This window comes from Anabrus simplex, chromosome 1, assembly GCF_040414725.1.
Source record: "Anabrus simplex isolate iqAnaSimp1 chromosome 1, ASM4041472v1, whole genome shotgun sequence".
Classification (NCBI taxonomy): Eukaryota; Metazoa; Arthropoda; class Insecta; order Orthoptera; family Tettigoniidae; genus Anabrus; species Anabrus simplex.
In genome coordinates, this window is record NC_090265.1 from 457,461,423 (window position 1) to 457,482,374 (window position 20,952).

General features: G+C 39.5%; 1 protein-coding gene across 1 annotated transcript in view; it reads left to right on the top strand.

Annotated features, from left to right (window-relative positions):
* The first annotated feature begins 925 nt into the window (after window positions 1-925).
* LOC136867309 (locustin) overlaps window positions 926-20,952 on the top strand; it is a 62,430-nt gene continuing 42,403 nt past the window's right edge. Inside the window, exon 1 of the mRNA XM_067144468.2 lies at window positions 926-1,036. The gene's annotated coding sequence lies outside the window, so the exon portion shown is untranslated. The remainder of the gene's footprint in view (window positions 1,037-20,952) is intronic.

Genomic DNA, 20,952 nt, shown 5'->3' on the forward strand with positions numbered 1-20,952 from the left:
TTGATGCTTCCTGGCAAGCAGGAGATTCAGGTGAGCGTGTTTCCATTCAATACCATTACATTATTTTTTTAACTGTATGAAATTTACATTAATCTGTCTCTTGAGCAATGTTTTACTGAGTTGGAGATGTCAAGACTGCATGTAAAGTTCTCAGGAATTTATATTAATAGAAGTTCTGTGGCATGAATTTTTTGTAACACTGTTCCATCGGTATATTGATTGCGACCCTATTATCATTACAGTTGCCTGTGTTCCTAGAACTGTTAAATATTCACTGATGTCTCATTACCAGCAAGATTCTTCATTGAATTCCACTCATGCTGACTAGGAATTTTAGACTTAGAGTTGGTCCAGATTGGAACAAACATTTCAGGTTGCCTATGGGAATCAACATCTTTATCACCTAGGATACTCCTGGTTACTCAGGGTTCAGATTCAAATACACTGTACCTGTCATTTCTTATATTCTCTTGTTTCCTTCATGATAGGTTCAATGAAAGTGCTATACGAAGTTATCACCGAGCGAGTTGGCTGTGCAGTTAGGGTCGCGTAGCTGTGAGTTTTCATCCCGGAAATGGTGGGTTCGAATCCCACCGTCGGTAGCGCTGAGGACGGTTTTCTACGGTTTCCCGTTTTCAAACCAGGCAAACGCTGGTGCTGTACCGTAATTGCGGCCACGGCCGTTACCCTCCCAATCCTAGCTCTGTCCCATCCTTGCGTCGCCGAAAACCTTCGATATGTTAGTATCGTGTCTAGTATGGTACCTATAAGAATGTAAACGTAGAAAGTGCGGAAGGTACCGGACAGTGGAGGTTTACACGTTCGCTCGCTAGAATGAAGCACTTCACACAATACCGGTTTGCAGACGTTCGCGCGACTTGCTTTTGGAGTTCGCCAGTGTTGAGTCATTCTCTTTGGTGTTTAGATATTCGTTGTGAAGTGCACATCACATACCAAGGATCATAAGAGAAATTCACATACCGGTACTACTTGTGCTACGCAGTTAACGTTTACACCAATTCTTTACCCTCTTTAGGTGAGTTAAATAAATTAATTATATACCGGTACTAGCTTTAGCTGCCTGCTGTCATTTCTTGATGGATACAGTACTTTTGCATCCATGTCTTGGCACAGGCCAGAGTAAAGTGTAGCTTCCATCGAAGTCCCAGTCAACATCCATGGCTGTGACAATATGGAAGTTGCCGGGGTATGGGTAGTGCTGAGTAGCATGACTAGTGCATCTGAGTGTTATGAAAGGTGCTGTTCATAGGGTCAGTCGTACTGCAATAGTACTTTCTGACCCAGTGAGGAAAGCAATGGCAAGCTACCTCACTCCTCATCTTGCCTAGTACGTCTCATTTTGGTGCTGCCATTGGTTTTTGGGGTTTCCTTATAACCGCATAACCTTTGGTGGTGCTATTTGAGGATCCGACCAGCCTCTGGGCTGATGACCTAACGGACAGACACTAGCTTTAGTACCCGACGTTGCCCGGATAGTTTCTGAATGTTAAGATTTGTACTACCAGTTAGCTATGTGTGAAGTGAATTTTTATACAATTCCTTTTTGAGATGTTGATTGGTATTTTACGATCTACTGTATTACGTAGTTTTAAATTTACTTAGATGTGTCTGATTTCAAGTAGTAGATTATTTAATTTTCTAGCAAAACTTGGTCCTTGTGAAGCTCGAATTGGCTGGGAAGTATTTGTTTCTAACAAACAACTAATGCGATAACTACGTATATTTATTTACCGGTCGCTCCGCTCAGTCCCCCGTCTCAATGGAGGCTGAACGTAGACTCAACCGGTATCCAGGGCGTCATAATTCATCTCACTGGCATGTAAACAATTGATTAGACATTGATATCGGTTATTTTCCATAATTTTTAGATATCATCCCCTCCCATTCCTCACCCCTAACGGGGGTTGGGTTGTTTCATCTCCATACATTTTTTTTTTCTCAGATGAAATGTTATATGTGTATCAAGTTTCGTTGATAGCTATTCTGGAACATTCCCTCATACGTCCATAATCTCAATTATTTTTACATTCATTTTCTCCCCTTATCAACCTCCATTCTGATTGTGGCCGAAGTATGACTTGTACTTAACCAGCATCCAGAGTGTCACAGTTCAAACTCGGCGACCTCGTAAACAATGGATTCGACATTAACACCGGACGTTTTCGTTTATTTTTATGTTTCACGCCCTCCCCTAGGAGTGATAGGGATGTTTCACCCAACAGCATTTTTTAAATTTTTCAGATATGTACCAATTTTTTATGAGAGCTATGCAGGAAGAAACACACGTAAATTCGACCATTTTGGTCATTTTCTTTTTCACCCCTTCTCATCCCCATGCCGATGGCGGTTTAACATGGACTTAAACGACTCTCGGAGTGTCATTATTCATTTCAGCAACCCCGAAAACTATGGATTCTATACTATTTTCGATTACTTTTATATCTCAACCCCTCCAACCCCTGCTCTAGGGGTGCTAAGTTTGTCATACCCCCATGGCCTTTATCTCCTGATAGTAAGTCATAAGTGTACCAAGTTTGGTTGAAATCGCTCCAGTAATCCCGAAAACTATGGATTCGACACTCTTATTGGTCGTTTTTAGTTATATCTATATTTCGCCCCCTCCCCTAGTGGTTCTAGGGATGTCTTAATCCCCAAAGTATTTTTTCCAGATAGTAGTCATACTTGTACCAATTTTGATTGATAGCTACCCTGGAACATACATAGGCCTACGTCCATTATCTCGGTCAGTTTGGAAATATTCTTCTTCACTTTTCTCACCCCCCTATACGAAAGGAGGCTGAACTTGGACTTTAAAAAATCCGGAGTGTCACTATTCATCTCGGCGACCCCCGAAACTATGGTTTTGACACAATTTTCAATTATTGTTATACCTTATTTCCTCCCACCCCCACCCTAGTGGTGCTAGGGTTATCATACCTCCATGATGTTTATCTCCTGATAGTAAGTCATAAGTGAAGCAAGTTTGTTTGAAATCACTCCTTAGTCCCGGAAACTATGGATTTAACACTGATATCGGTCGGTTTTAGTTGTAATTATATTTCACACCTTCCCTAGAAGTTCTAGGGGTGTCTAGCCTGCACAGTATTTTTTCACATACATAGTAGTTAATATTTGTACCCAGTTTAGTTGACAGCTATCCGAGAACATACACACAAATATCCATAAACTCCGTCATTTTAGACATTTTCTTTTCTTCACATCTTCACACCTCCTCTGCCGATTGGGGCTTAACTTGGACTTAAACGACATCCAAAGTGTCACTATTCATTTTAGCGACCCCGGAAACTATAGATTCGACACTATTTTCGATTATTTTTATATCTTACCTCCTCCAACCCCTACCCCTAGTGGGTTGCTAAGGTTGGCATATCACCACGCGGTTTTTCTCCTGATAGGAAGCCATAACGTAGGTACCAAGTTTGGTTGAAATCGCTCCAGTCGTCCCGAAAACTATGGATTCGACACTATCATTGGTCGTGTTTAGTTATATTTATATTTCACCCCCTCCTCTAGTGCTTTTGGGGGTGTCTTAACCCCCCAAAGTATGTATTTCAGACAGTAGGCCTAAGTCATACTTGCATCAGTTTTGGTTGATAGCTACGCTGGAACAGGGTGCATACGTCCATTATCTCGGTCATTTTGGATACTTTTTTTTTACCCTTTCTCAGCCCCTATGCCAAAGATAATGATTGTCACTACTTATCTCAGCGACCCCGAAAACTACGGAATCGACACTATTTTCGATTATTATTATTATTATTATTATTATTATTATTATTATTATTATTATTATTATATCACACCCTCATTCCTACACCTATGGGTGCTAGAGGTGTCTTAGTCCCATGCGGTTAGTCTCCTGATAGTAAATCATAAGTGTACCAAGTTCGGTTCAGATCGCTCCAGTAGTTCTGAGAACTATGGATTCGACACTATTATTGGTCGCTTTTAGTTATATTTATATTTCACCCGGTCCCTTAGGGGTTTTAGGGGTGTCTTGTCCCCACAGCAATTTTTACAGATGGTAATATTTGTACCAAATTCAGTTGACAGCTATGCTGGCAAATACACACGTGCATAATCTCGGTCATTCTGGTCATTTTATTTTTTCACTCTCACACCCTATGCCAAAGGTGCTGAACAAAAACCGGGGTATCACTTTTCATCTCAACGGCCCCCAAAACTATGGATTCGACACTATTTTCGTCCCCTTCCCTTAGGGGGGTGTCTTATCCCCACGCGGTTTGTCTCCTGATACTAGGTCATAAGTGTACCAAGTTCGGTTGAATTCGCTCCAGTGGTTTAGGAGATGTGGTACAAACCCACATACTTACAAACAAACAAATAATCTTATTGTTCTTCCGATTCAACCGCTTCTTATACACCTCGTGGGGTAGCGGGTGCGAACTGTGATACACATTTGGATTTGGCCCTGTTTTACGGCCGGATGCCCTTCATGACTTCAACCCTGATCTGAAGGGACGTAATCACTATTGCGTGTTTCTATGGTGGTTGGTAGTGTGGTGTGTTGTCTGAATATGAAGAGGAGAGTGTTGGAACAAATACAAACAACCAAAAATAATCACACGCGATTAAAACCCCCGATCTTGCCGGGAATCGAACTCGGGACCTTCTGAACCAAAGGCCTTAACGCCGACCATTCAGCCAAGGAGTTGGACATACATATATGGACATATACGAGGGTCTAGTCATAAGTCATGGCAACTTTTTTTTTCTCTCTCGCGAACAGGAGACAACACGGAAAATGTACGATATGCATTTGGTAATATAGGGCATGTACTTATGCATAGTGCCTGAAGACAAATTCTGACTTCAGGAGATTCTCGTAGGAAAGTGACAGAACACAGGCCATTGATAAACATTAATTGTTTTAATATGGTATAGACAGCAAATACACAAGACTACGTACAAAGGACAGGTCTCCACTGGTTACAGACCTTCGAAATAATCACCCAAGGTTTCAACTTTGCGTACATCTTTGTCCATGGACAATGGACGACCTGGGCGAGGCAAATCGGCAGTTGATACCCTACCCCGTTTGAACGTCTCCACCCACCTCGCCACTGTTCTATAGGGCATGGCATGCACACCTAATACTTCCCGCAGCTCTGCATGGCATTGGCGTGTATTTCTTCCGCGGAGAACTGCCATTTTAATATACGATCGTTGCTCCTGCTTGTTGACTTCCATTTTGTGACGCTCCCACTCACACACTGAACTTGGGGGCATGCTTTGACCCACACTGTTGTTTACATACACCATCTAGTCTTCTAGTGGCATCATACGCAAGTGCATACCGTACGTTTCCAAATGCATATCTTAGATTTTCCGTGTCATCTGCAGTTCGCGAGAAGAAAAATAGTTGCCATGACTTATGACTCGACCTACGTATATCCGTATATATTAGTCGGTACGTATTATGTAGGTATGAATAGAGAATAACAGGATACAGGAAATATTCCTAATGTTTATCAATCAATACTGATCTGCATTTAGGGCAGTCGTTCAGGTGGCAGATTCCCTATATGTTGTTTTCCTAGCCTTTTCTTAAATTATTTCAAAGAAATTGGAAGTTTATTAAACATCTCCCTTGGTAAGTTTTTCCAATCACTAACTCCCCTTCCTATAAATGGATATTTGCCGTAATTTGTCCTCTTGAATTCCAAATTTATCTTCATATTGTGATCTTTCCTACTTTTAAAGACGCCACGCCATCTCTCCGCTGACAGCTCGGAGTATACCACTTAGTGGAGCAGCTCGTCTTCTTTCTCTCAGTTCTTCCCAGCCCACACTTTGCAACATTTTTGTAACGCTACTGTTTTGTCGGAAATCACCCAGAACAAATCGAGTTGCTTTTCTTTGGATTTTTCCCAGTTCTTGAATCAGTTAATCCTGGTGAGGGTCCCATGCACTGGAACTATACTCTAGTTGGGGTCTGACCAGAGATTTATATGCCCTATCCTTTACATCCTTACTACGACCCCTAAACACCCTCATAACAATGTGCAGAGATCTGTACCCTTCATTTACAATCCCATTTTTGTGATTACCCCAATGAAGATCTTTCCTTATATTAACACACAGATGCTTACAATGATCCCCAAAAGGAACTTTCACCCCATAAATGCAGTAATTAAAACTGAGAGGACTTTTCCTATTTGTGAAACTCACAACGTGAATTCCAACCCCGTTTATCAACATACCATTGCCTGCTGTTCATCTCACAACATTATTGAGGTCATGTTGCAGTTGCTCACAATCTTGTAACTTATTTATGATTCTATACAGAATAACATCATCCACAAAAAGCCTGACCTCTGATTCCACTTGTTTACTCATATCATTTATATTTATATAAGAAAACACAAAGGTCCAATAATACTGCCTTGAGGAATTCCCCTCTTAATTATTACAGGGTCAGATAAAACTTCGCCTACTCTAATTCTCTGAAATCTATTCTCTAGAAATATAGCAACCCATTCAGTCACTCTTTTGTCTAGTCCAATTGTACTCATTTCTGCCAGTAGTCTCCCATGATCCACCCTATCAAATGCTTTAGACAGGTCAATCGCGGTACAGTCCATTTGACCTCCTGAATCCAAGATTTCTGCTATATCTTGCTGGAATCCTACAAGTTGAGTTTCACTGGAATAACCTTTCCTAAAACCGAACTGCCTTCTATCGAACCAGTTATTAATTCCGCAAACATGTGTAATATAATCAGAAAGAATGCCTTCCCATACCTTACATGCAATGCATGTTAAATTTACTGGCCTGTAATTTTCGGCTTCAGGTCTATCACCCTTTCCTTTATACACAGGGGCTACTATAGCGACTCTCCATTCATCTGGTATAGCTCCTTCAACCAAACAATAATCAAATAATTTCTTCAGATATGGTACTATATCCCAACCCATTGTGATATCAATTCAGGCCGCTTTTCTAGTTTTCAACTTTTGTATTTTATTGTAAATGTCATTGTTATCATATGTAAATTTTGATACTTCTTTAGCATTAGTCTCCTCCTCTATCTGGACATTATCCTTGTAACCAACAATCTTTACATACTGCTGACTGAATACTTCTGCCTTTTGAAGATCCTCACATACACACTCTCCTTGTTCATTAATTATTCCTAGAATGTCCTTCTTGGAACCTGTTTCTGTCTTAAAATATCTATATATACCCTTCCATTTTTCACTAAAATGTGTATGACTGCCAATTATGCTTGCCATCATATTATGCTTAGCTGGCTTCTTTGCTAGATTCAATTTCCTAGTAAGTTCCTTCAATTTCTCCTTACTTCCACAGCCATATCTAACTCTGTTTCTTTCCTATTTGCACCACCTTCTTAGTCTCTTTATTTCTCTTTTATAATAAGGTGGGTCTTTACCATTCCTTACCGCCTTTAAAGGTACAAACCTGTTTTCACATTCCTCAACAATTGCTTTAAACCCATCCCAGAGTCTGTTTACATTTTTACTTACCGTTTTTCACCGATCATAGTTACTTTTTAGAAACTGCCTCATGCCTGCTTTATCAGCCATATGGTACTGCCTAATAGTCCTACTTTTAAGACCTTCCTTTCTATCATATTTATTTTTATTACGACAAAAACAGCTTCATGATCACTAATGCCATGTATTACTTCGGTTTCTCTATAGAGCTCATCTGGTTTTATCAGCACCACATCCAGGATATTTTCCCCTCTAGTTGGTTCCATCGCTTTCTGAATCAGCTGTCCTTCCCATATTAGCTTACTTGCCATGTGTTGGTCATGCTTCCTGTCGTTCACATTTCCTTCCCAATTGACATTTGGTAAATTCAGATCTCCCGCTACAATCACATTTCTTTCCATGTCGTTTCCCACATAGCTGATTATCTTATTAAATAACTATGAATCTGTGTCAGCGCTACCCTTTCCCGGTCTGTACACTCCAAAAGACATCAAGTTGCCTACTATCTTCAGAAATGAGCCTTACACCTAGAATTTCATGTTTCTCATCTTTAACTTTGTCGTAGCTTACAAATTCTTCTTTCACCAGAATGAATACTCCCCCTCCCACCATTCCTATCCTATCTCTACGATACATTCTCCAGTTCCGTGAGAAAATTTCTGCATCCATTATATCATTTCTCAGCCACGATTCAACTCCTATTACAATATCTGGTAAATATATATCTATTAAATTACTCAATTCTATTCCGTTCTTTACAATAATTCTACAGTTCAATTCTAAAATTTTTATGCCATCCCTACTTGACTTCCAGATCTCTGTACCCTAATCACCGCTCCCAAGACAACTCCGTTTCCCTGAATGTACCTCCCTATTACCCTTCCAAACAAATTTCCTAACTTATACGTACCACTGCGGTTTAAGTTAAGGCCATCTGAGCGCAGGCCTCTATCTCCTACCCACCCACTAGGATCTAGATATTTCACTCCCAGTTTCCCACACACCCACTTCATAATCTCGTTTAAATCCCCAATCATCCTCCAGTCAGTATCCCTCTTACACATTATTCCACTAACAACAATCTCCGCTTCCTTAAACTTCACCCGTGGTGCATGTACCAGATCCCACACATACCCAACTATTTATTTATTTATTTATTTATTTATTAATGTCTTTCTGTACATGGCGGGGCTCAGGCTATGAAGCCTGCTATTATGCCAAACCATATAATTATGCACCTGCATAAACATAATATACTGAACATTATAACTACTTAAAAAATAAGTTAATTATAATTTAAAGTTAATGTGAAATGTAATTTGTATGAAATGCAAAGCATCATAAAAATCATTTTAACAATTTAAAATTAATTTATAATATTTACTATTATTAAAGCTATATCTCGAAAAATATAAACTATAATGTTTCTAACCTTACATTGACATTTTATTCATTTAACTTAATAATCTAAAATTTCAGGGTACTTCTAAGAGTAAATCAATCTGAGTGTAGGTAAAATTTCCAGCACATTCTTCTGAATAGCTTTAGGTTGCTTATGTCTCTAATTTCAGCCGGGAGAGAATTCCAGGAACGTATGGTCTCCGGTACAAATGACTTGTTATACGTACTACTGTGATGAGTGGGGATGGACAGCAGGGTTTGTACTGATGACCTTGAGGGTGTTCTGCCTGAGGGAGAGAGGTAGTTGAAATCTATTCTCAGATAATGTGGTTTACCTGTTCGCAGTATTTTTTGAAGAAGAGAAACAGAATGCTACTTACGTCTATCACATAATCTTAACCAGGACAGCTGATGGAGGAATGGGCTGATTTGGGAATGGAGCGGAACATTTAGAATGAATCGAATGCAGGCATTATGCGCCCGTTGAAGTTTGGAACCAAGTGAACAACTTATGTTATTATAGACTACATCACCATAATCAAATATTGGTAGTATTAGTCCTTGAATGAGCAGTTTCCTGGTTTTGACAGGTAGAAAATCTCTCAGTTTGTATAGTGAGTGTAATGAACCGAATACACGTTGACAAATTTTTGTTACGTGCTCTGACCAACTTAAATACTTATTAAAAATTATTCCAAGGTTCTTAACGGAGTCTTTCAGTGCTATAGGTGTTTCATTGATCTTGACAACCGGTATGTTGATGCTTTCTAACTTGGCATGCGCTTTTCTAGATCCTATTATGATGGCTTGCGATTTTAATGGGTTTACTTTCAGGCAGTGGCTACTAGTCCATTCGTTAATGTTAAATAAGTCTTCGTTTAATTTCATGGTTGCTTCTTGTATGTCATTCGGCTTGGTATGAATATACAATTGGATATCGTAAGCGTATAAGTGATATTTACAGTTCGTCAGTTGTTCTGATAAGTCATTCATGTATAGGGAGAACAGAAGTGGTGATAACACCCCACCCTGTGCTACCCCCATCTCAGTATTTCGCCACCTAGACACATTGTCTCCCACTGACACATATTGTTTACGTCCACTGAGATAGGAACGTACCCAGCATAATACATTATTAGAAAATTTCATCATTTCTAATTTAGCTAGTAAAATGTCTTTATCTACGCAATCAAATGCCTTTGTAAGGTCGAGAAGAATAAGAATTGTCATTTGTCCGTTATCCATTGCTAGCTGAATGTCGTTAGTTACTTTTACTAATGCTGTGCTGGTACTGTAGTTCGATCTAAACCCTGATTGATATCTGTCGAGTAAGTTATGATGTAAGAGATAGGCTGTCATTTGTTTGTGTACTAGTTTCTCCAGTACTTTTCCTAGTACAGGGAGAATACTAATAGGGCGGTAATCGTCAAGGGTTGTGCGGGTACTCTTTTTCTGCAAGGGTCGGATGATGGCATTTTTCAAGTTCCCAGGAAAGATTCCCGTCATAAGAGAGGTGTTAATAATATGCGTTATTGTAGGAAGAATGATGTCTAGAATTCTTCTTAAAAGGGACAGGTTTATTCCGTCGTGTCCAGTAGACTTTGATTTTATGTCATTAAGGGCGCTCTTTACATCACCTGGAGTCACGTGAGAGAAGTAGAATGTTTCACCACCATGCTTTCCCTTTGAAAATATTCTGTCAATAGTGGCTCTCTTGGTATTTCCGTTCGTCTGGACGTTTCTTGAGCTAAAATACTCATTCAGATCATCCAAAGGTACATTACAGTTACTGTCCTTTGTCTTCGTTTTACTTAGACCCATATCTCGGAGAGTCTTCCATGCAACAGCAGAGTCATGTGTATTTAAAATTTCGTACGAGTAGCGTATTTTAGCGTTTCTTATCATCTGCGTGGTTTTATTTCGAAGTTTTTTTATAATTCTCAAAATTTTCCTGCGCTGGATGTTTCACATAGTAGCTATAGGCTGAGTCCCTATCTTTCATTTTATCACGAATTTCTTGATTGAGCCACGGGTTAGAGGGTCGCTTTACTCGAGCAGTACGTAATGGGGCATGTCTGTCGTATAAAGTTAAGAGAAGTTCGTTAAAATGAGATACTTTGTCGTCAATGTCCTTTATATACTGAATTGTGTGCCATGGTGTGCTCAGAGCGTCCTCAATGAGAGCTTCGTCGTTCAAATTTTTGAAATCCCTGTATTTGATTATCTTAGGCCTGTATTTTGGACATTTTAAAGAGTATGCAGCGTAAATCATGTCATGGCGGGAAAGGCCTGGCACAGGCATCTGTCCATGTGTCAATATACGGTCATTATTGTTTGCAATGATTAGGTCGAGGAGTGTGTGCGAGGTTGCAACATGGTGTGTGGGTTGCAAGGGCAGAATTGTCATATTAATTGATTCAAACATGCATGTTAGTCTCCTAGTCTCAGTGGTTTCATTTTTCAGGTCAGTGTTGAAGTCTCCCATTAAAATCATATGTTCATACCTGAATATTAAATCCTGTAGCGCTTCTTCTAAATCTGTGATGTTTCCAGTCTTCGGTGGGCGGTACACTACACCGAGTAAACACTTCGTACCACGAATTTCAATTTCTACAAACAAGAACTCCGCTCTGTGAGAATATTCACTTGGCGATTTAAATATTACCTTGTATTTCAAATCATCGCGTATAACTATTCCGACTCCGCCTCCAGGCTTTCCCTCTCTGTCGTTCCTAATTAAAGTGTATCCACTCATTTTAACCAGCGCTGAAGGTATAGATTGACGCAGCCATGACTCTGAAATCATTATAGCATGCAGATTACAGGTTGAAAATATTTCGGAGAATTCTGAGAAATATGGGACAATGCTCTGTGTATTGACATGTGCTATTTGTAGAGAAGTAGGGTAGGGCGCAAGAATGTCTTTGAGACGGTTAGCGGTATTCTGCGAGGGGGCTGGCACGACGGGGTAATGACCTGCCTGGGACAGTGGTGAAAGGAGACTGAAATTAGAGACATTTGTTTCCTGGTTGCTAAATGTTGCCAACTTGAAAGTTAAATGATGACAACTGATAGTAAGAAGTACCTACTACAACTATAAGATTAGCACCTAAATCAACACTACGACTATGTGGAAAATTAACTTAAGTGAACTAAAATAACTATGGCGGTCCTTATATTACACAGAGTCTGCTCGTGACTAGCGAATACTGTTCAAATCTGAACGATTAGTTATGGCTATTTTACGGTTCCCTTGTTTTACGTATATGATCCCATCTCTAGACCATACGTTCTGGACGGTAAATTTTGCGACCGCGTCCTGAAGAAGTCGGAGTCTTGCTGGAGTTAGGTCCTCGCGGATGGTTTTATTCGTGCCCTTAAGTTTCTTTTTGTTCGTGAACATAGCGTTCCTCTTACGGTATGACACAAACTTGACGATTATAGGTCGCGGACGCCCATTCTGGTTTTTCCCAACCCTGTGAGACCTATCAATGTCATTCACAGAAAGACTGACCCCGATTTCTTTCGCAATGTCAAGAACTGAATTGTCAGTGTTCTCGTCCGCATTTTCCGGTATACCGAACACACGTAGGCACTGCCTTCTCTGATACTGTTCTAAACAGTCAGTTTTATCCTGCAGTTCAGTTTTTAAATCACTGATTGTTTTGTCCCGCTCCTCTAGAGCCCTCCTAAGTTCTTCAATTACACTCGTATTAAAATTGATAGTTTCTTTTAATTGGTCAACAACTGACTTTGTTACCTGGTCCTGGATAAGGTTGGCAAGCGTGCCAAGTGTCTCCTTGCTGCTCAGCGCTTCCTGTACGGCCTGCTTAACTATGGCTTCCATTGGCACTTGCTTCACCTTGCGTGGCATTATTAATTTATTGGATTTCTTGCCTTTTACTTTCACCAATCACTTCACTAACACTCACTCAGAACCACTGCACTGGTAGAGATAATGTTATACACTCTGAGCTGCCACACTACGAATATTCACCTGCTAAATCCACGTTCGCCACGAGCCTCGTATTCTGCGTCTATGCACTGTCCGCCATTTTGGTACTTATATCAGCTTGCCTTACGTTGTTGGTACTAGAGATGTGCATCACAATCACGAACTGTTATTTACTCACAGATACCAAAGAGTAGCAATCACAATATGTGATTGATGGAGCAAAATATCTGTGATTTACAATTTTTTCGTCTTGTTCGACGAATAACTGCAGTCCCTGTAGAACATACATTAAACTGATTTAAATCATATTTTTATTAAAAATGTGCCGAATTAGGCAGACATTCTCGTAGCAACGAACTCGAGTGGCAACATTAAAAACTATTATTGTGTGACGCTGCTACTAGCGCTCGTGATAAAGTGCCACTACCATGCAGCTGAGAGCCTACGACTGCTACCGCCCGACCAATTGCAGTCGATGTTCTGGTTTAGCTGTGATTGCTACCGTGCAGCCAATAGGAGAGGAGTTCTTATATCTGCTACACAGAGGTCCGTCTGTCACCTTATGGAGTCACAGTGCTGTGCCCAAGAGTAACTTTGCAGTCGACCTTCCCGCTTAGCTGTGATTGCTACCGTGCAGCCAATAGGAGAGAAGTTCTTATATCTGCTACACAGAGGCCCGTCTGTCACCTTATGGAGTCACAGTGCCGTGCATAAGAGTAACTTTGCAATCGACCTGCCCGCTTAGCTGTGATTGTTACCGTGAAGCCAATAGGAGAGGAGTCCTTATACCTGCTACCCAGATGTTCGCCCGTCACATCGAATCGCCACCAATATCCGATAGAGAGCACTCACAAAAAATACCTACACTTTTGTTCCTATGTTTTTACAGCTGATGAACCGTTACTTTTTAATTTGCCGAGGTTATTATTAGTTAGTGTTGTGGGTAATATTGAGGTATTAAAATGGAGCTTTCAACGAAAAGGAGGAAAACAAGTGATATATGGACGTTCTATAATATCACTGACGATAACTTCGCTCGGTGTAGAATGTGTAAGAATAAATTTTCGTACAAAACTTCAACATCGAATCTGAAAAAGCACATAACCGGTAAACACCCAACCGTGGCGGCGCCCTCAGTAAGTCTGAATCAAGTAAATTTAATTTTTAGCTATATGTTCATTAATCAATGGTGTTATTTTTTTTTTAATATACAGATGAGCCATTTGTATTGAAAATGTTACATCCCTAGTATGTGTGTTTATTGTAGGTGTCCCACCGTAAAGAAGACAGCTATGACTCGCAACAAACATCTCTTGCCCCTATTTCTTCAATAGGGAGAAGTTCAGATACTCCACCTGATGAAATTCCTACTTGCTCTTCGTCTGCTGGAAAACATTTAACTGAGATACCTTGCGCATTATCTAGTGTTCCCAGACCCATAGCACCCAGAACAACATTACGTCAGGAATCTGTATCAAAATTTGTTCCGAAGAAGTTAACCGCTAAAGAAAAAAATCATATTGATAATTCATTACTGAAATTGTTTGTTTGTGGCTTACAACCATTCAGTGTGGTCGAAGACGAAGGTTTTCTAGCATATTCTCATGCACTGAATTCAAATTATCAGCCACCAAGCCGCAAAACCATTTCGAAAACATTGATTCCTGCACTATATGAAGAGTGTGTGACAAATGTCAGAAGTATTTTGAAGTCTGTTACAAAACTGTGTTTGACTACAGACTGTTGGACGTCACTAAATAATCAGAGCTTCTTAGCCATAACAATCCACTTCGTAAATGAAAACTTCGAACTGGTGTCAGTATTGCTTGACTGTACTTTAATTGAGGGTAGCCACACTAATGTCAACCTTGCTAATAAAATAAAAGAATGTGTCAGTTCATGGGGTCTGGAAAGTGCTATTTTGCTAGCTGTTTCGGACAATGCAGCCAATATTAAAAGTGCTATAGTGAACGAACTTAGGTGGAAACATTTCGGATGTTTCGCACACACACTGAATTTGATTTTAATGGATGCCTTGAATTTAGTGATGCCAGTCGTCGAGAAGGTAAAAAGCATAGTTGCGCACTTCAAGAGAAGCGCTATTGCCAACGAGAAGCTGTGCAGTTACCAGACCAAGAATGGCCCAGGACAGCCGAAAAAGTTATTGCAGCAAGTGGCGACACGTTGGAACTCTGTTTATTTTATGTTTGACAGATTTGTTGAACTTGCAGATGCCATACGTAGCACAGTTGCATTACTTGACACAGATTTACCAGTGATCACTGCAGATGAGTGGGCAACAATGAAAGAAATGTGTCGCGTTCTAAAACCATTTGAAAGTGCTACAAGGTTTATTAGTGGAGAAAACTATGCCACTGCATCAGTCGTCATTGTGTTGGTTAACTGTTTAAGTGATATGTGCCGAAAATCGCTTAGCAGTAACTTGAACGAAAAAGTAAAAGCTGTGGTCTTGAAGATTGAAAGTGGTTTGTTAACAAGTCTGGGATCAGTTGAGAGTAGCAAAACAATATCTATCTGCACATTCCTTGATCCACGTTTTAAGACTCTGCCATTCAAAAATGCCACTGCTGCTGAAAATGCTGAAAAACTTAATCAGAATACTCCAACTGAAAATCAGACTACGCAAGCTGTTTCTCATGATGATCCAGATGTTTCTTTATGGGATTCATTCGACAAGTCTGTGGCTAAAGCTCAACCCTGCGGTACTGGAAAGTCTAGAGCTATAATTGAAGTACAGAGATATTTAGAAGATGACATTCTACCACGGCAAATGGACCCTTTGCAATGGTGGCGAGAGAGAGTGTACAACTATCCACACCTTAGTTTGGTTGCTAGAGAGTATCTGTGTGCTTTGGCTTCGTCCGTGCCATGCGAAAGGGTATTTTCCAAAGCTGGTAATGTGCTGAACGAAAGTCGCACCAGGTTAAGTGACAAGAAAACTAGCATGCTTTTGTTTCTGAATGCGGAATGCATCACTTAACAAGCAGGCTTAATTTGGTGACATCCCAAATTCTAACTGTAATTTAGTGTACTGTGTTAGTTACATAAGTAGGCTTAAGCTTGTTGACGTGTGGGCTTATTTTATTTTATGTTTGGATGTTGATTTAGTAGATTTAACTGTAGATTAAGGAGACAAGCGTAATTAGACCTCTAGTTGTAGTTTTTTTTAAAAAAATCACGATTTTTTATTTGTTCTGAGAAGCCGCGTGCTTGTGATTAAACAAGTTTCAATGATTTTAATTTTTCATAATCTTAAAGTTTATTTGTTAAGGATACTTCATGAGAACTTCCAATATTTCTCTAGTTTACTTGTCAGACCGTTTGCAGTACTTTAGAAGTCTTCAAAAGTCTTGAAACTGAATCAGAACATGTTATAATCGGTCAAAGAATTGCTAAGTCTTTGACAGAATTGACAAATGAAATATGGGTATTAGTGGTGCGCTCTACGCCTCTAAGCATGCTGGGAATATAAACAACAAAAATGGCTTCGTCTTCATAGCCGGAGAATGTTATGTGCGTAACTGCGTATTAACTGCTAAGTAGGAGGCACATCCCTGGCTGCTATATATCCAGTGGGCTCCATAGATTACCACAATAGAATTAAAAGCACGTCAGCATACGAGGAGATTGCAAGAGAAATATCTAAAGGAAGTGGGCAGGTTTTATGTTTATTACCGGTACCTATAAGTAAACACTATCAGCAATGTTTGATTTATGACGATATTCTCATATATTATTGTTGTTATTATTATTATTGGATGCATAAAATGTTCTCGTGCAGTAAGACATTAATTTCCATTCCATTGCTATCATTTTTATTCGATCCATGTGAATAAATTAAATATATCATAACATCTTCAAATGATATTATGGGAGTGGCCTAAATACATTACAAAAATTATGTTGAAGGTAACCTGTTGTTACTAACTGTTATCAAATCACAGGTAAAAATAACAGATACTGAAAAGTAGCAATCACAGTTATAACTGTGATTTAAAAATGTCCGTTATTCCCATCTCTAGTTGGTACCAACGTGAAACACTACCACCTTCTTCTGCCCCTCCCCCCTATCTTGTACTTTTCTCAACATCTGCATCAACCTCATTCCTGTTTTAATAGTAGACTACCTAAGCAATGTTTCCGAACCTCTCGCGTGCCCTCAGTACTGGACACTACGTATATTCAGAAAAACAGAATTTTAAACGTACGGTACTAATACTGTCGTTCCTTTTTAGGAATACTTGATGGGATGGCAGCACATAAAAAGGGAACGTGGAGTGATAAAAGGATGTAAAGGCGGTTGATGGTTTTCTGGTGGGGAAGTTTAGCGCGAGGAGAGCATCTGAACACTTTTTCGTCCCCCAAAAGATCTTTGTGTGATCACATTTGTGCCCTTAAAGAGGCGACTCTATTAAAATGACGCCACCAATGGGTAGATATCAAAAGACATTCAACGATGAGTTGGAAAATGGACTTGTTAACCAGCTCAAATATCTAGACAGTTGTCTCTTACCCATGAACAAAATATAATTTTTAATATTGCCGTATTATCTTGCTGAGTACCGTACTTCAAGTTACCACACCAATTCAACAAAACAAAAAAGATCGTGGGGACAAGTTGTATCGCGGATTCATCCAGCGGCATCTGGAATTTTCTTTGCGCTGTGCTCCATCAACAAGTTTACAGCGAGCCGCAGTATTTAACAAGGTACAAGTGTACGCTTTTTACGTAAAATTAGAGGAACAAATAAGAAAATATTCCTTTCCTCCAAGCAGAATATTTTACTGTGACGAAACTTGTGGCAATGTTGTATGTTTTTTACAGAATTGGACTTCCTTCCAGCGTCAAACACCAGATTAGTGCCAGGAGAAGACACCAGAGTGGGTAGTGCTTCTGATCAGCCACCAGCAGTGACGTTAGGGAACTTGAACACCTTTCTCTGTGATCGTCCCACAACGGGACCCTCCTCTATTCGACGAGTCTGTTCCTTCCACTACCAAAGTCTTCCGAAATGCCATTGATCAGATCTCCCCTGTGACTGATGTTTCGAAGAGGAGAATTATTGTAAGGAAAAGGAGAGGAGAGAAAAGCGAGGTTTTGACATCCACGCCTTATAAAAATTCTGATAGAGAGAGGAAATTGAAGAGGCTAAAAGAAGGTAAACAAGAACAACGAAGACGTCAGAAAACATTGAGGAGAGATCAGAAAAGGATTGAATGTCAGACTTCACCTTCGCAGAAAGGAGGATTCAGTTCGGAAAAGAGGATTGAGATAAGAAAGCAGATGAAAATGACTCAAAGAAGTCTGACAAGCGCATACCGGGTAATCGCCGATCTTACGTAAATTTTACCCACACGCTAAATTAGCCAAGAGTAACACAATGGCCAAAGTACTTTTTTCGGAAATGAATTCGTGCGACCTACAGAAAGCGTTAAAAATTCGTATGTTTGAATTGGCGCGCTCGGCTACGTAGTAGGTACTTCACCGCGTGCTGGGTCCACTTGTCGAAAGGCCGCTATTCCATATTCTACCCGCAACTCGCACTGTCCAACAGCTGATTTTAGGCCAAGTTGGCATACGCTTTAAAAGGAAGGCTATTGAATATTGGAGAAGTGGTAAGCGGGGTCCGCTTTCGTTTTCGTCGGTGAAACAAAAGTTCCATCGTCTCAGAAGCAAAAATGATTTATTTTTGTGGGAAAAGCATATGAAGAACAATCGGACGCGCTGCGACAAACTGAGGGCAATAGCATGTACTGTCAGAACAAAATCGATTTTTCCCATCAAAATAATGAAATAATTCTGAATGTGTCCATCCAGCAGTGGGTTATGCAAGTTGTTCGTGAAGAACAACGCCCGGGGCTTAAAGCTTGCTGTAGGTCGCATAGATTATGTTCCGAAATATATATTTTAGCTATTGTATTATTCTTGGCTTATTTAACGTGTGTGCAAAATTTACGTAAGACTGTGATTCTTCGGTACCCGCCCTTTCCTTGTGAGTGTCTTATTATTTTGTGGAGAGTCTTGAGGAGGATTGGGTACAGTGTTGCACCTGCAGTGATTGGGATCACGTTGTGTGTGCTGATAGTGATAACATAGATCACTTTGTATGTGAACGTTGTAAGCAAGGATTTAAGTGATTTATTTGAAATAAATAAACAACTTTTCTATTATAATTTTAATTGAAATTTTATGTGAATGTTGACTATTGATAATTTGTTTGCTTTTAAGATAATGGGTCCCATACTGGGACCAGCTTTTTGAACATCATTTGTACACTTTTATAAATTTCAAAATTACTCTGATAAAATAATAACGGATATAGGCTATCCATATTTTCTGGTATTACCTCATTACGCATCTTATCCTTTATCCTCGGAACTTGGTTCTGTATTAATTCATGAAGAAGTTTTCCATAGAATAGGCAAAAAGGCTTAAGTGTCCGGAACTGGGGCAACTTCCCTTATAATAAACTATATATGATTCCTACCAATTAAACTATAGATATTTAAACCAAAAAAACTGGAATATTATTTCCTATTCCCCTTATCGAGATACAGAACAAAATAAACCTAACTTACGTAACCCAGAACACACACTCTACCAAACACCAACGGAACTACTCAATGATAAATTGAAATAAATATAACTAACCTTAATTTTATATATCAACACACTAAAAACTAATATTTACAGCACTAATTGGATCACACACACACACACACAATTACTACTTTATTACTATTTTATCTCCCCTTTTTATAGCCGACCTTTCACCAGTGCGTTTAACAAGTTTGACAAATGAACAAGTACTCAGAGGAAAAAGGTCACTCGAGAACTCAACTCATCAAGACAGTCAAGTACTATACTGAAAGATCTGTTTAGGCCACATATTAAGATACGACCAATACCAAACCTTGCAGCTGTTATTAGAAGCTAAAATAGACGGACGATGAGGTGTTGGAAGAAGACATCCAACATCCAGGTGTGGGCGGGAGTCTTTAGCACACAGTAGGCCTATGTAACAATTACGTAGGGACAAACTTTCAGGACACGCTCCTCACACGTAGAAGGAGAAAATATGTTATATAGACATGGGTCTAAGAACGCTTTATTTCCATGTCAGAACTCTTTTCTGCAACGTAACTTCTCATTTCATAAATCCCACATGCATAGGCCGGTATTGATGAGTATAATTTGTTTAATAATTATTTCATCCATTCCGTCCAAGACATCTCTGTTATAAATTTCAACAATAAAGTAGTATGGTTATTGAAAAACTAGCACGCTTAAATTTCAAATTGACCAAAAATGTAAATTGCATTTTAGATAGAGAATGATTTACTGTGAAGAAGTGGACAAAGTTATTAATAATGTGAAACCTCCAAACAACAAGGATCACTATGGCTTTACCAACAACATTTTAAAATCTATCATTAGTTCTATCTCTATTCCTTTGTCAAAGATCATGTCTTCAAACTGGTTACTAAACATTTCTTGGATAGTTCAAATGTACAAAAAGGCGATAGGTCAGAATGTAGCAGCTATTGTTCAGTCTCTGTTGTTCCGATTCTCTCAAAAAAAAATTGAATATTTACAAATTTGTTAATACTTTGTTTTTAATAAACTTTTTTCAAAACTCAGTATGGCTTTATACCAGTTAAATTGACGGTAAATATATAATAGTTTTATAACAAGTAATTTTGTGTAAGGTAATTATGTTACGGTTTCCCTGTGTGACCTTAGTAGGGCCATTGATTGTATATCGCATATTTCACTTGAAAAATGTCCGGTTCCATGGCTAAATGGTTAGCGTGTTGGCTTTTGGTCAGAAGGGTCCCGGGTTCGATTCCCGGCGGGGTCGGGAAGGTTAACCATCATTGGTTAATTTCGCTGGCACGGGGGCTAGGTGTATGTGTGGTCTTCATCATCATCATCATCATCATCATCATCATCATCATCTCATCACGACGCGCAGGTCTCCTACGGGAGTCAAATCAAAAGACCTGCACCTGGCGAGCCGAACATGTCCTCGGATACTCCCGGCACTAAAAGCC